Below are 13368 nucleotides of genomic sequence, written 5' to 3'. Positions count from 1 at the left end.
CGCCGTAGGACAGTGTAGGTGGTTACGTAATTAGCAAGACACTATATTTCACGGCGGGACATTCTCAAAATAAAGATTAAGAGAGTCAACGACGCGGTGAACTTCTCTAGAAACATGGCAATGCCAACGTCATACTTGAAAAATAGTAAGCAAAAAACATAGTCAAAATAGATTGACTAATCAAAAGTTTGTAGCAACAAAATCTTGCATACCGGATCGGACAGAGCCTTAGCCGGATGCTCAAAAAATTTGCTTACTTGAGAATGGAAGAATGTTACATTTCCATCTCCAAAGTTCCCTCAATAAATAGATACATGTGCCAAAAATGGCATGTGTTTCTTGGATGTGGAGCATGGTTCAAGGTCAACTCTGGTAATACAACGCCATAGACGTTTATTGAATCACTTTAAGTGTGTCCCATAGAATTCGTTATTTTTTGGATCTTTTGTCAGAAAATAGTGCTTCATCAGAGTAATGAATCAACTCAAATAAATGAGTACGTAGACCTTGGGATTATCGTTTATAGACATGAGTTTAAGGAAACTCAAAAATTCAAATAGCAGTCGTGATGACGACGTATCCATGAGAAACTAGGGTTGTATTGGTTTTGAATAATCGAAATATTCAAGTATGTAACCAGAATTAGAATAGTTGTGATGTATATGGTCACAAAATAATCGATGCATATCGGCGATTCTCATGATCGCACCCAAAACAACGGTGCACTCAGGCGACCACACGAAATTGATATCTTCCCTTTTAAATAATAATGTGACTCCCCCAGGACCGTCACACGAAAAACGTCCACCAAGAGGGGAATCATATCCCTCTTTGGTCTCATCGGTGTTATAAGAAATGCCGGAAAGAAAACATGGAAAAAGCTAATAACGCCCGATAATTTATATACATATATATGTTCAAAAGCAGCAACTTTAAGAAAAACATACTTGTTGGTCTGCCAAATAGACCGCATATAATTAAATTGTTCTGCAAATCGATCGTCATGCAGGAAATTGCTTGATGAAATCCTTTTCGATCTTCGTGCGATGACATAAAAATCTTTTGAGGATACGATCGAAATCGTATGTAGAGGACAAAAGTATCGTCCATCTCGGCATGAATGTCATCACCATAGTACGACGAGCAATGATTTTACCTATACGAGCACGTGAAATATCATTAGAAATAAAAATGTGTCAATGAACATTATAATGAAATAGAAAAAAGGAAAAAGGAAAAGAAAATATAGTATGAAGCCCAAAGGGCTATTAGGCTCGGCAGGCCATAGGCCCAAAAGGGTAGAGAAGATGGTAGTAGCTTCGCTTGAGCGAAGACTTTGCTTGTGAAGTTCGTGTTTCTTGCGTGAATATGCGTGAGGAGCAATTTTGAATCCTTTGATGCGGGGTCTTGCGGGGTAAAAAGATGTTTTTGCGAAGGAGACCTTGCGGGGCTGCAGGGGGGGGTCGCAGGGGTAGCATGGCAGGAGATTGCGGTAGCTGCAAGGGGGCTGCAGGGGGTCTGCAGCGGCGGCGAGCTAGAGCGGTCGCCAACGAGGAGCGCCGACGAGAAGATGCCAGAGGCCGGAGATGAAGGCGGCCGGCGATGGAGAAGAAAAAAAATTTCCAGGGTTCTAAAAGTTCAGGGTTTTAGGGCAAAATGCATGATAACGTGTTTCACGATGAAAATTGTGTATTATTGAATGATATATGAGCTTATATATATAGGTATTACATCATCTGAATCCCGCAGGATTCGGAGTCCTAATCTATTACAGAGATGCAAATCTATCTCTAACAGGAAACCTAATAAGACTAAGACACACACAAAGGTAGAATAATAATTCTCCCGAAACAGTTATTAATTTATAAATGTATAATAAATATTTTCTTTCACTTTTTCAAAGAAAAAAAAAGTTTTACCTTTTGTTCATGCACCACATTGTTGGGTTTATCACATATATCATTGTTTAAAATATTATGTTGTCTGATGTATTATATTATTTTATTTGATAATAATTAAGTTAACAAAATGCTTCAATGAAATCCTCATAAATGTAAAACTTATTATATAAATAATGCGATTATTAATTTATATATTCGATGTGGTCTATAAGAATTCTCAAATTTCCATTATCTTATAAATTTAGCAAAATATTAATTTAGCATGTTATCCCATAAGTCTGAACCGGTAAAAAATATTATTTTAACGAAATTATTAATTAATCAGGTATTAATTTAATAAAGTTATACTGTAAGTTTTCGAGGGATACTCTCTCTTTCAGGAAGTGCTTAGCCATTTACGTACTATTGTTTTGAGGCCTAGCTACTTCTTCTATTTTGATCTTCGATTCTTTCAGTAGCTCTGGTTGAGATTTGAGAGGATGGGGAACAAATGACACTAAGAGAAAATAGCTGCACTCTCGCCTAATTAATCCTCAATTTATCTACAAATTAGCTACGTACGTATACAAGATTTTGGTTGATAGAGTGGCCTAATACTCGTAGTCTCGTACTGGTCCTACTCCATGCATTTTGTATTGTTTGCCATCCAAATTAACAATCGAATCAAACCATGATTAGAGCGCAAAAGGACAATGGATAGGTTCGAGTGAAACGGCAATGTTAGCCACCACAAATTAAACATGGATCCATTAAACATATATACCATTCCCATGCCACGAAAGCAATGATGTTAAATGAGTTTGGTACTTTGAGGAGCAAGCAGTTCAACAGGATCCCTCACCCCAAATTAGTTTTTGGACTTAGAAAGCTTCTAATGATAGCCACGTTGATTATATTTCACATCAATTAGTGACTTCTATATCAGAATAAGATTGTAAACTACTTGTCATATGTAAAATTTTTAATTTCTTAATATTTTGTGTTGATTTATATATATATATATAGTATCAAAATTTATCCTTAAGTATGCCCTGACGATAGTGATGTAGCGTAACCAAGCTCTCACTTTTGTAACAAAAGTTAGCTCCACGTTGCATCCCATGAGTTCATTCATTATGCAGATATGCAGAAGGGGCTAGTAAGCCTCGATAAGTGCTTTCAATTGAGTAGTATGCTCTTAGCTGCCTAGCTAGTCAGTAATTTTTCTACCTGTTCGAAATCTTTCCTGCATTATTATTATTAATTATTTATCAAATTTTCAGAAATGCCATGAATTTCCTTCTCATAAGGATCTCACCTTGTCAACTGGGGTTAAGAAATTAAGGAGGAGAAAAAGGTGGTTCCGGTGACTGGCGATGCGTAACAACGGCGTGGATGCTATCTGTCGTGCTTCCCTTTTTCGACACTCATGTCTGTGCATGTCGAATCTGCAGTGCCGGCCCACGGCAGCCGAAATGTCAAAATTTCCTCACAGGCCAGTTTTGAGGTGGACGTCCACACAGCCACAAAAGTGCGGTCCGTGCAGACTTCCAAATGTTCTCTTTTGATATTTACTATATATTAGACGCGTTATAGGTCGTTACTGTTCATAAGAGTTTGGACAGAGCTCATGCTTTCCAGGTAATTTACGCAACTGCCATGGGATGGGTTATTGACTTGCCTGCCAATTTCCTTACCAACTGATGCTCTCCCCATCCACTACGTCAAATAATTAAAAAGTGTTAGTTTATGATTGTTTGATTTGTCTGTATTGATTTTGATTTTGTTTTAGTTTTGTTCAATTTGTTTTAGTTTTATTTTTTTTCTTGTAATTATTTACCTGATCTAATTTAGCCAATTTAGTTCTTGCATCTATTAATAATTCAGAAAGAGAAAACACTACCAAAATCTTCTTATAGTTATGTGTATAGGAAACAATGACATTAGCGATTCATATGAGAGAGAGAGAGAGAGAGAGAGAGATTAGAGATGTGATAGTATGGTCAGTATACAGATTGTTATTAAATCAAGCATATCATACATAATCTTCTATGAAAGTCGTACTGCTTAACCGAAACACGATGCAACAGAAGACCACCTAAGAAAAGTAAGAGACAAGTATTAGATCATGTACGAAACTCTGATCTTTTTCTCATTCTTAATTTTGTGGCCAGCACTCATGTCAAATACAAACTATGCAATAGTCGATGAGCATGATTATGCACATACTACTATGATGAAAGAGGGCTGCATGTATGACATTTTTCATGTCCATGTCAAAACCACCGATAATGGATGCAAGGTTGTGGATAATGATGTGGAAATAAGATTTAATGAAGTGCCAAACATTATGCTTCTCAAGGAGGGTACATTTCCAATTCCTAAGTACATATGTCACTTCATGTCATTCAATGACATTGAAAAATGCTTTAATGAACAACATAAAATGGAGTATGAGAAGAAGATGGTACTTCTAGGTGGTTAGTTTTCATCAATTATATTTTTATATTATTTTATATTGTAGTGTTAATGAATAGTTAACATGTTTTATATATATATTTGAAGACATGTATGGTTGTATCAAAATGTTTACTCTAGTTCAGACCATCTTTATTACTGCTCGGAATGAGAATTAATTAATAATTGAGTTTTTTCTTGAAACCATAGGTGTGTGATGTGTTTGGTACCTTCGATACTGATTTTTTTTTCTATACCATTAATTTAGTGATTTGTTTCTCCTTCGCTTTAGTTCTATGTAAATACTAAAGTGTTGTTATTCACAAATGTGTAGGCAAGAAAGTGTTAAGATAACTCTAGTTAGAATTAGCAAGGAATTGACTCCATATATAAACAATGTTGTATCTATGACGTTTGCAATTTTCACAAGTTTGCGAATGAAAATGTTTAAGGGTGTGTGTTTCAATTTATTTGATAGATTCAATTTGTTAGGAAATAACAGTTTTGTTATGTTAATTTGTTGGTACTTATTCTTTGTCTTTCATGTAGGGGAAATTATTCCTACCGGCACTAATCACACGTGTGATTTACAATCCAAACATTCCTCAGAAATCTGAATATGCAGCAGAGTTAGTATTTAAATGCTATAAGATAATTACTTGATATGACATTGCTACTGGTATATTAATGCATCCTAGGTTTGATTTGTTTCAGGTTTAGTAAGCCTGGGGATAAGGCTAGAATTGGGCAAGTGCTTTCTGCAATGAAAAAAGACGAGTCATGGAAGTCAGTAATGGACCTCCACATGTTAGATCCATCGAAACACAAGGTAAAATTTATATACTATCAGTCAATTTGTTAGAGCTCTACTGCTTTTTCATATATATATTTTTGTTCTTAGCGAATTGAATGTCTACTTAACTGTCAATATTGCATAATCAAATTGTGTTATGCTATGCAATCATCTTAAGGTTTCCATGTCATAGCGGCTGGTGGTACAGTAGCTATGGTGTCCAAAACTGTTCTCAACAAATGAGGTTAAAAGTAGGAGGTGACGGTTTATCTTGCCCTATTCATAGTGATCAAGATTCGATTCAGTGTAAGTTCTTGAAACTGTAAAGAGTAGTTTTCCTATTTACTTTTAAGATTTAAACATGTATAATGGTTGAAACTGGACTGAACATGTATAGTCTTCATGACCATAAAGGATTTAAAAAAAAGATCAGATTATAGTGACATTAATTGGTAGGCTAGCTGAGGAGCTGTTCGAATATTCCTGCATTGATCTAATTAACAAGAGGACTTATGCATCTGAATGTGATCTAATTATCATTTTTTGTTATCTAAATGATACCTCATTTTTTGGAAACAAATAGTTATACTGCAACCAAAACCAACCAGTTTCTTGTAAAAACTGTATGTATATTATGTAATGCGTAGTGACTCCTATGTTCGGCTCATTATATATTCTTCTTAGCAACACAAACCTGCAGCACAACGCAGACAACCAATCTAATAAATAACTAAGGGTGTGCAAACAACAGCTAAGTCATTGAAAATTAATGATATTAAATTATTTTTACAAAAGAACTTTTCTATGCGGGAAAGTAACTTAAACCATATCTACCAATCCACGGTACATGATTAATGTACAACGTTTTTGTTTTAAGATCAACATGCTCAAACCCCTACTGAATATCAAGGTTCTAAAACTCGCTACTCGGTGGTCGGCCGACCGACCGGTGAGTAGCGAGTAGAGGAGTACTCGGATTCTAATTTCTGGATTTTATTATTATTTTTAAAATATATAATCTAATATATAATGTCCAAAATAATAAAAATAGTCCATAAAATATTACAATATTTAAGAGATAATAATGTCTAAAAAATAAAAACAACCATTAGTCCATTACAACTATGCCTCAAATTCTTCTTCTCCATATCCATTTTGTACTCCCTCCGAATCCGACTCAAAATCAAAATTAAAGTCATCTATTTCATCTTCATCATCGGATATAAAATCATCCTCATCAAGTTCCCTAATTTCTTGGATTCTAGGACCTCTCCTAGGCTCTAAGCCACCATCCACTCCCGATTCCTCTCCAACCCTTTCACTAGGAAGATCCGAAACAACATCATCATCACCACCATCAACAATCCATCATTGTGCCGTAGTAGCTTCACTAGCAATTAGTACATCCACATTCTTCTCTTTCTCTCTTCTCTTCTTATTAAGAATTCTTGCATTGAATTGGACATAGACCAAATTATTTAACCTTGTTGTATCTAGTCTATTCCTTTTCTTTGTATTGATCTACATAATGCACAAAAAGAAAAAGAAAAAAGAAGAAGATTAGTATGAATCTTAATTTTATTTGGTACTACATTACTACTAAATACTAACTACTATTTAACTAGTTTGTAACCTTATAGTCTTATACATACAATTGCAAAATCAATAAGCTAAATAAATACTTACCCCCTCAAAAGCACTCTAATTTCTTTCACATCCCGATGAACTTGTGGTCAATGCAAGGATCCTTTTTGCCATTTTTTGCAAGGTTTGAACATTGTTTCCATAAAGGTTCCACCATCCAACTAAGCACATAAACAAAATAACATGTAAATTAATCAAACAATATAAACCCAAGCAAACAAACAAATCAATGCAAGGATCCTTTTTGCCATTTTTTGCAAGGTTTGCACATTGTTTCCATAAAGGTTACACCATCCAACTAAGCACATAAACAAAATAACATGTAAATTAATCAAACAATATAAACCCAAGCAAACAAACAAATCAATATTCAGACAGGACCAAGGGCTTTGGGCTTCAATGTTCAGGAAAAAGCCCTTTTTCGGGACTTGCAGCTTTGATCCTAATGCTGAGTTTCCTTCTGCTTCTTATTTCATACCTGGATCGTATGCATCATCATTTTTCTTGCATCCCTCCTTAGCCACATTTCTTCCAAATAGACCCTCTTTCTTCAAATACTTATGCAACTCTATATTTATCACAAAATTTTGAGTTTGGATGTCGGGAAATAATTTCTCAACACAAGTAAAAAATCCATCCATGACCACCTCATCATTTCAAGGCTTGGATTGGCATGTGTAGTAAGGATTCAAGAGGTAGGCCGCTACATGCAATGGACCATCAAGTCGATCACGGGCTTTCACATCAACGATGTCAAGAATTGGGCGATAATAAGCATCTTGATCTTTGAATACCCTTTTAATCTCCTCTTTAGCACTAATTAGCTCTCCATACACAAAGCTCATTGATGGCTTTCTATCCCCATCAACAATTCACAATACCTTGACTAAAGGAGCAAAAACTTTTAAAGAAAGACTTACCCTATTCCAAAAAGAATCACTCAAAGCAATATTCATGGTTGCCTTCCCCTTTACACTCTTTGTATGCTTGGTTTCACTCCATTCACTACTAGTAATCATAGCTCTCAACTCATTCTTCTTCTCCATCAAGCTTTGTAAAGTGAGGAAAGCGGTTGCAAATCTTGTAACTCCTGGCCTCACTATGTCTCTTTTCTTTGTATACTTTCTCATTAATGCCAAAGTCATGTGATGTGCATAAATGTAGATGGTGAAGCTCTTTGCCTTCTCAATCACTCCTTTGAATCTAGGTAGGTTTCCAATTCCTTGAAGCATAAGGTTCAAGGTATGAGTTGCACATGAGGTCCAAAATATGTTTGGCCTCTTCACCTTCATCAACTCTCCTGCCGCGATATTATTTGAAGCATTGTCCGTCACCACTTGAACCACGTTTTATGGCCCAACTAATTCAATGCACTTGTCCACATATTCAAAAATGTAAGCCCCGATGTGTGAGTCATTCGATGCCTCCTTAGAAGAGAGAAAAGTTGTGCCTTCTTTGCAATTGACACACAAATTCATAATACTTCTTCTTTTTCGGTCACTCCAAGCATCGGTCATAATAGAGCAACCATTTAAAGCCCACTCTTGTTCTTGGGTCTTCAACAAACTCTTAGTTCTATCTACCTCTTCCTTCAATAACGGCTCCCTTAATAAATATTGGCTTGGAGGTCGGTAACTCGGACCAAATTGACCAACCGTTTCTACAAACCTCTTGAAGCTATCATTATCAATAGCATGAAAAGGAATTTCAACTTCATACACCCATCTTGCCAAAAATTGATACACAATATGTGTTCGTTCCTTGAAAAGTGTATCATGGATATTTTGTTGTCTTGTATTCTTGCTTCCACTCAATGCAGGATCAGGATTAATTCTGTTAGAATACTTGTCCATAGGCCCAAGACTATGTGGTTGTCTTCTTGTCCCTTGACTTGCTTCCTCATCTTCAGCCCCTTCAAAAATAGCAACATCTTGCCTCACTTCTTCTTCATGTGCAGTCTTTTGTATCTTCTTAGCCTTTTACTCCGCAAGAGCATTCATGCATTTGGTTTTAGCCTCTGCTGAAGCCTTCGGACATGGTGCCACTTGGCCCTTGATTCCGACAACCTGCTGCTTGAAACGATGAATTCCACCAGACATCTCGTGGTCACACATCTTACACTTTATTCTATCTAATCTCTTTAGATCAATCAACATCCCGTACTCCCACCCAATATCACTTGAATTACGCTTCAATGACTCTCGTCTATCCATCTTCGATGTTGCATTAGACGCAGAAGAAGACATTGTTCCAGCCATTTTCCTAAAGTGACAATGTGACATATCAAAAACAGAACAACAAAACAAGAACACATATGCTGCTATTACTTATAGCTGTGACATATCAACATTCAACAGAAGTACAGAACAATATGCTCACTGAGTCACTGCTCAACACAATAACAGAACAATTCGGCAATATCCAAGGAGTCAAGAACAAGAAGTCAAGAACACAATGTGACATATCAAAATCCAATTCGGCAATTCCTATCTCAGTCTCAAGCAGCAACAAGCCAACAACATATCAATAAAATCCATACCCAAAATCAGCAAACCCAAAACCCAAAGCCAAAGATTCTAACTTTAACTGAAAATCAAACGGTTCAAACTAAATCTTACCCGAGAGGAGGGCGAGTCCGGCGAGAGAGAGGGCGGGGAGGGAGAGGCATGGAGTGGAGAGCGTCAGAGCGACTGAGAGACAGAGAGAGCGAGAGGAGGGCGAGTCGGCGAGACCGCGAGAGGAAGGCTAGTCGGCGAGACCGCGAGAGGAAGGCGAGTCGGCGAGACCGCGAGAGGAGGAGAGGAGGGTGAGTCAGGTGAGAGGTGACTGAGTGAAAGTCTGGCGACGGTGGCGAGAGAAGTAAGTCTGAGAGAGTGAGAGAGCGACTGAGAGGCTGCGAGAGAGATGAGAGCGAACTCAGCGAAGACAGACGAGTAAATGAATCAAGGTTGAAGGCAAACGACGTCGTTTGTTTTTTTTTTTTTTTCTGACCGAGTTGACCGATTTGGCCGAGTTGGACCGAGTACTCGGCCGATTTTCTTCCCGCTGAGTATAGGCACTGAGTAGGTCAAAATCGCATCAGTACCCAGTCGAGTACCGAGTACTCGGCCTAGTTGACCGAGTTTTAAAACATTGCTGAACATATTTAAATTTCTGAAAGTCCTTCCTTGCCAACCATGGCAACCGATTAACCAGAAATTGAAGAGCTTATTCCTCGGGGATGTTGGAGCGAAGGTGTCTATTATACATGCATTTACTTACATGTAGGCAACTTATAGAAACCCAGATGAACTGAAGCCATAGGAGCATTTTTAGCAATGTTATCCATATTTTAGTTAAATTTTAACTAAAATAGTTTAAAAGTCATTTTGACTAGTCAATTAGAAACATGTCTACATCAGTTCTCTCCATTTTAGCTTTATTTAAATTTAAAGTATTCATTATATGTCTAAAAAGTATTTTAAATTTATTTATAAATTATACATAACTATACAAGGAATGTTTTAAATTAAAATATTTTAACTATAAACTATTTCGCTAGACAAATTTATCGAGTGATATAACTCAAAATTAACGCAAAGTTAGAGTGTGTTGCAGTCACTAATTTTTGTAAAAAATTAAACACATTCTCTAAAATAATTTAAAAATTATAATAAAAAATCTGTTAAAAATGCTCTAATAGTACGTATTATGTTTTCTGAAATTTCTGGTCTCTTGTAGGATAAAAAAAGGTGGCAAAGAAAGGTCATAAATTCATGCGTTTAAATATGATTGAAATACAATCTCATTTTTTCTCATACCCCACTTATCACTTTGTGTGCCAACTCTTTTGTTTCTTGTAGGCTTGTAGGTTCAAATTACATATATGCATACAGCTAGGTTAGTAAAACAACTCAACATCACCTGTAATATTACTAATATCAGGAACCGCCACATTGATCATCAGCAGAAGTTTAAAATACTATTAGTGACAATTGATACTTGGCGTAATCCATAACTCTTTGATCATCTGCTAAACGACTAGCCTCTCTAGGATCCCAGTTCCTGAAAAATATCCCTAAACAGGGAAAATGACTGTACTTTCCTCAACCAAGGAAGTAAGGAATGATAATAAAGATAGCCACTAACGCGCATGTATTTGGGACGGGTGTGAATTGGTGTTACAATTAGAGCTCCAACCCACAATCACCAGCCTGGTCCACTAACCACCAATAATAAGACCCATCCAAAGGTTCAGGAGCCCAATTTCGTTCTTGATTAACTCACTTTCCTGGCCCAGTTGCATGTATTTTTCAAAGCGCATCTGATAGGAACACTCGCATTTTTTCCCCTTAAAAGTAGGGGTGAGCATAAAAAACGGAATCCCGATCCCGTCCCGAAATTTAATGGGACGGGACGGGACGGAGGTCTAAAAACGTTCGTCCCGTCCCGATCCCGTCCCGCTTCATAGTAGTGGGATGGAACGTGGGACGAATAATTTCTATCCCGCTTCGTCCGTCCTGTCCCAGCTTTAATGAAAACTTAAAAATTCTTATATATTTGTATCAAAATGAAACTAATTTATGTTCTTAATAACTCTATAATTATATCAACTCAAATAATAATGGTAAATTATAATATTTTGAACATAATATGCATTTTTTTGTTAAAATTTTATTATTAAATGTTACATTGTTATAAAAAAAATAAAAATATAGGTTTTTATTTAACTTCATAAGAATGTGGGATTTGTCCCGTCCCGTCCCGATCCCGTCCGTCCCAACCGGGATTAATCCCGAGTGGGATGCATTCTTAAAAACCCTCGTCCCGTCCCGATCCCGTCCCGATTCAAAAGAGTGGGACAGGACGTGGATGACCCTCGTCCCGTCTCATCCCGTCCCGTGCCCACTCCTACTTAAAAGTTGTTCTTTAACGATAGCAAAGTAAGATGCTATGCAAGAAAGTAAATAAAATAGAGATGTTTTTTTTAATGATTAAATACTTGTGACACTGTATGATTTAGGTGTAAAAACAGTTTTGTCCTTCTACTTTTAAATTTAATCTGCATATCGTTTAACTCTTATTTTTAACAGTTTTGTCTATTCCGTTAGTTTACCATCAAAAAAATTCCGTTAAGCCGTTAAAATGTCTAGAATACCCCCAATTCAGATTTTTTTTCTTTTTTTATGCCTTTTTTATTTTTTATTTTGGTTTTTCTTTTTGTTTTACTTGTTTTAAATTTAATTCATCAAATGTGCTATTAAATATATATAATTGTAATCAACACAAATTATCAAATTAATTGTAAACAAGAGAATGACTTGCTCCCTATTAAGTTATCTGTAATTTTGTTAATTTGCATTACTTTTTAACCTTTTTTGGAAATCCAAATCCATTGTTGGAAATTTTGTTAATTTGTTTGTGCAGTAAGAGGAGAATTAATGACAATTGCTTAACATCAAGTTGGAAATAAATAATTTGAAACTATTTTTGCATCAAAGTATGGTTATGATAGTAGAAGTCTTTCTTGTCTTAGCATTGTAGAAAATAATCAAAAAATATTTGTAGAGCATCATAATATAAATGAAGTTTCTAACTGGATTTGAGTACTAACACTCACATGTCATTTTAGGCATTATCCAATTGATTATAAGATGTTTACAATTAATTTGATAATTTGTGTTGATTATAATTATATATATTTGATAGCACATATGATGAATTAAATTTAAAAACAAGTAAAACAAAAAGAAAAACCAAAATAAAAATAAAAAAGGCATAAGAAAAGAAAAAAAATCTGAATTGGGGGTATTCTAGACATTTTAACGGCTTAACGGAATTTTTTTGATGGTCAACTAACGGAATGGACAAAACTGTTAAAAAATAATAATTAAATGATATACAGATTAAATTTGAAAGTAGAATGATAAAATTATTTTTACACTTAAAATATATGGTGTCACAAATATTTAATCCTTTTTTTTACTTGCAGAAATCTGAATTCAAGGAGAAAAAACTGCTTGCATCTAACTTATGAGAGACAAAACTTTCCACTAAGTAAGCTCACACAGTTACAAGTTTGTATGACAACACTTGATGGTAACTGTGTTACTTATCCTGTCTTAGGCAGACAACTGTTCTTTAAGAGTTGCAACAAGAAATCCAACTCAGTAAGTACAAGTTTGATAAATGATAAGATATAATATATTCTCATCATCTGTTAAAAATATGAAATGCATGATGAATTACATGTTCTACCACAAGATAGATCTTGGAATTGACCTTGACTTCATTTGGACTTGGGCTAAAACATCTTTAAATGTGTTTTGTTCGAGAGTAAAAACTCAAAATTGTATCTGAACTATTACACAGTTACCAAATATAGTACATTCATTATTTTTTCTGTTAAATTGATGATGTGACATGTATTTATAATATCAAATATAGTACCTCTATTAATTTATTCATTAAATTGATGATGTGACATGTATTTAGAAGGGCAAAATGACATATACACAAAAATAATATATATTTTCTTCCTCCCTAATTTCTTTTATTTTTTCTCTAAAATTCTCACAAATTTCCATCAAATTATACATGGTCATTGATTAAGAT

The 13368-nt window shown here is 35.4% G+C and overlaps 1 protein-coding gene and 1 pseudogene across 3 annotated transcripts in view; both read right to left on the bottom strand.

The window, feature by feature from the left end:
* Positions 1-13368, bottom strand: part of LOC126796238 (14-3-3 protein 7-like) — a 294280-nt gene that overhangs the window by 67908 nt on the left and 213004 nt on the right. Inside the window, exon 1 of one of the 3 annotated variants that reach the window (XM_050523011.1) lies at positions 7679-7683. The exons of the other annotated variants lie outside the window; for them this stretch is intronic. The gene's annotated coding sequence lies outside the window, so the exon portion shown is untranslated. Of the gene's footprint in view, positions 1-7678; positions 7684-13368 lie in introns of those variants that run through there. 3 annotated transcript variants of the gene reach the window in all.
* LOC126795866 (uncharacterized) lies at positions 6253-9032 on the bottom strand (annotated as a pseudogene).

Source organism: Argentina anserina, chromosome 5 (assembly GCF_933775445.1).
Source record: "Argentina anserina chromosome 5, drPotAnse1.1, whole genome shotgun sequence".
Taxonomy (NCBI): domain Eukaryota; kingdom Viridiplantae; phylum Streptophyta; class Magnoliopsida; order Rosales; family Rosaceae; genus Argentina; species Argentina anserina.
This window is presented reverse-complemented; position numbering and strand designations above follow the sequence as displayed.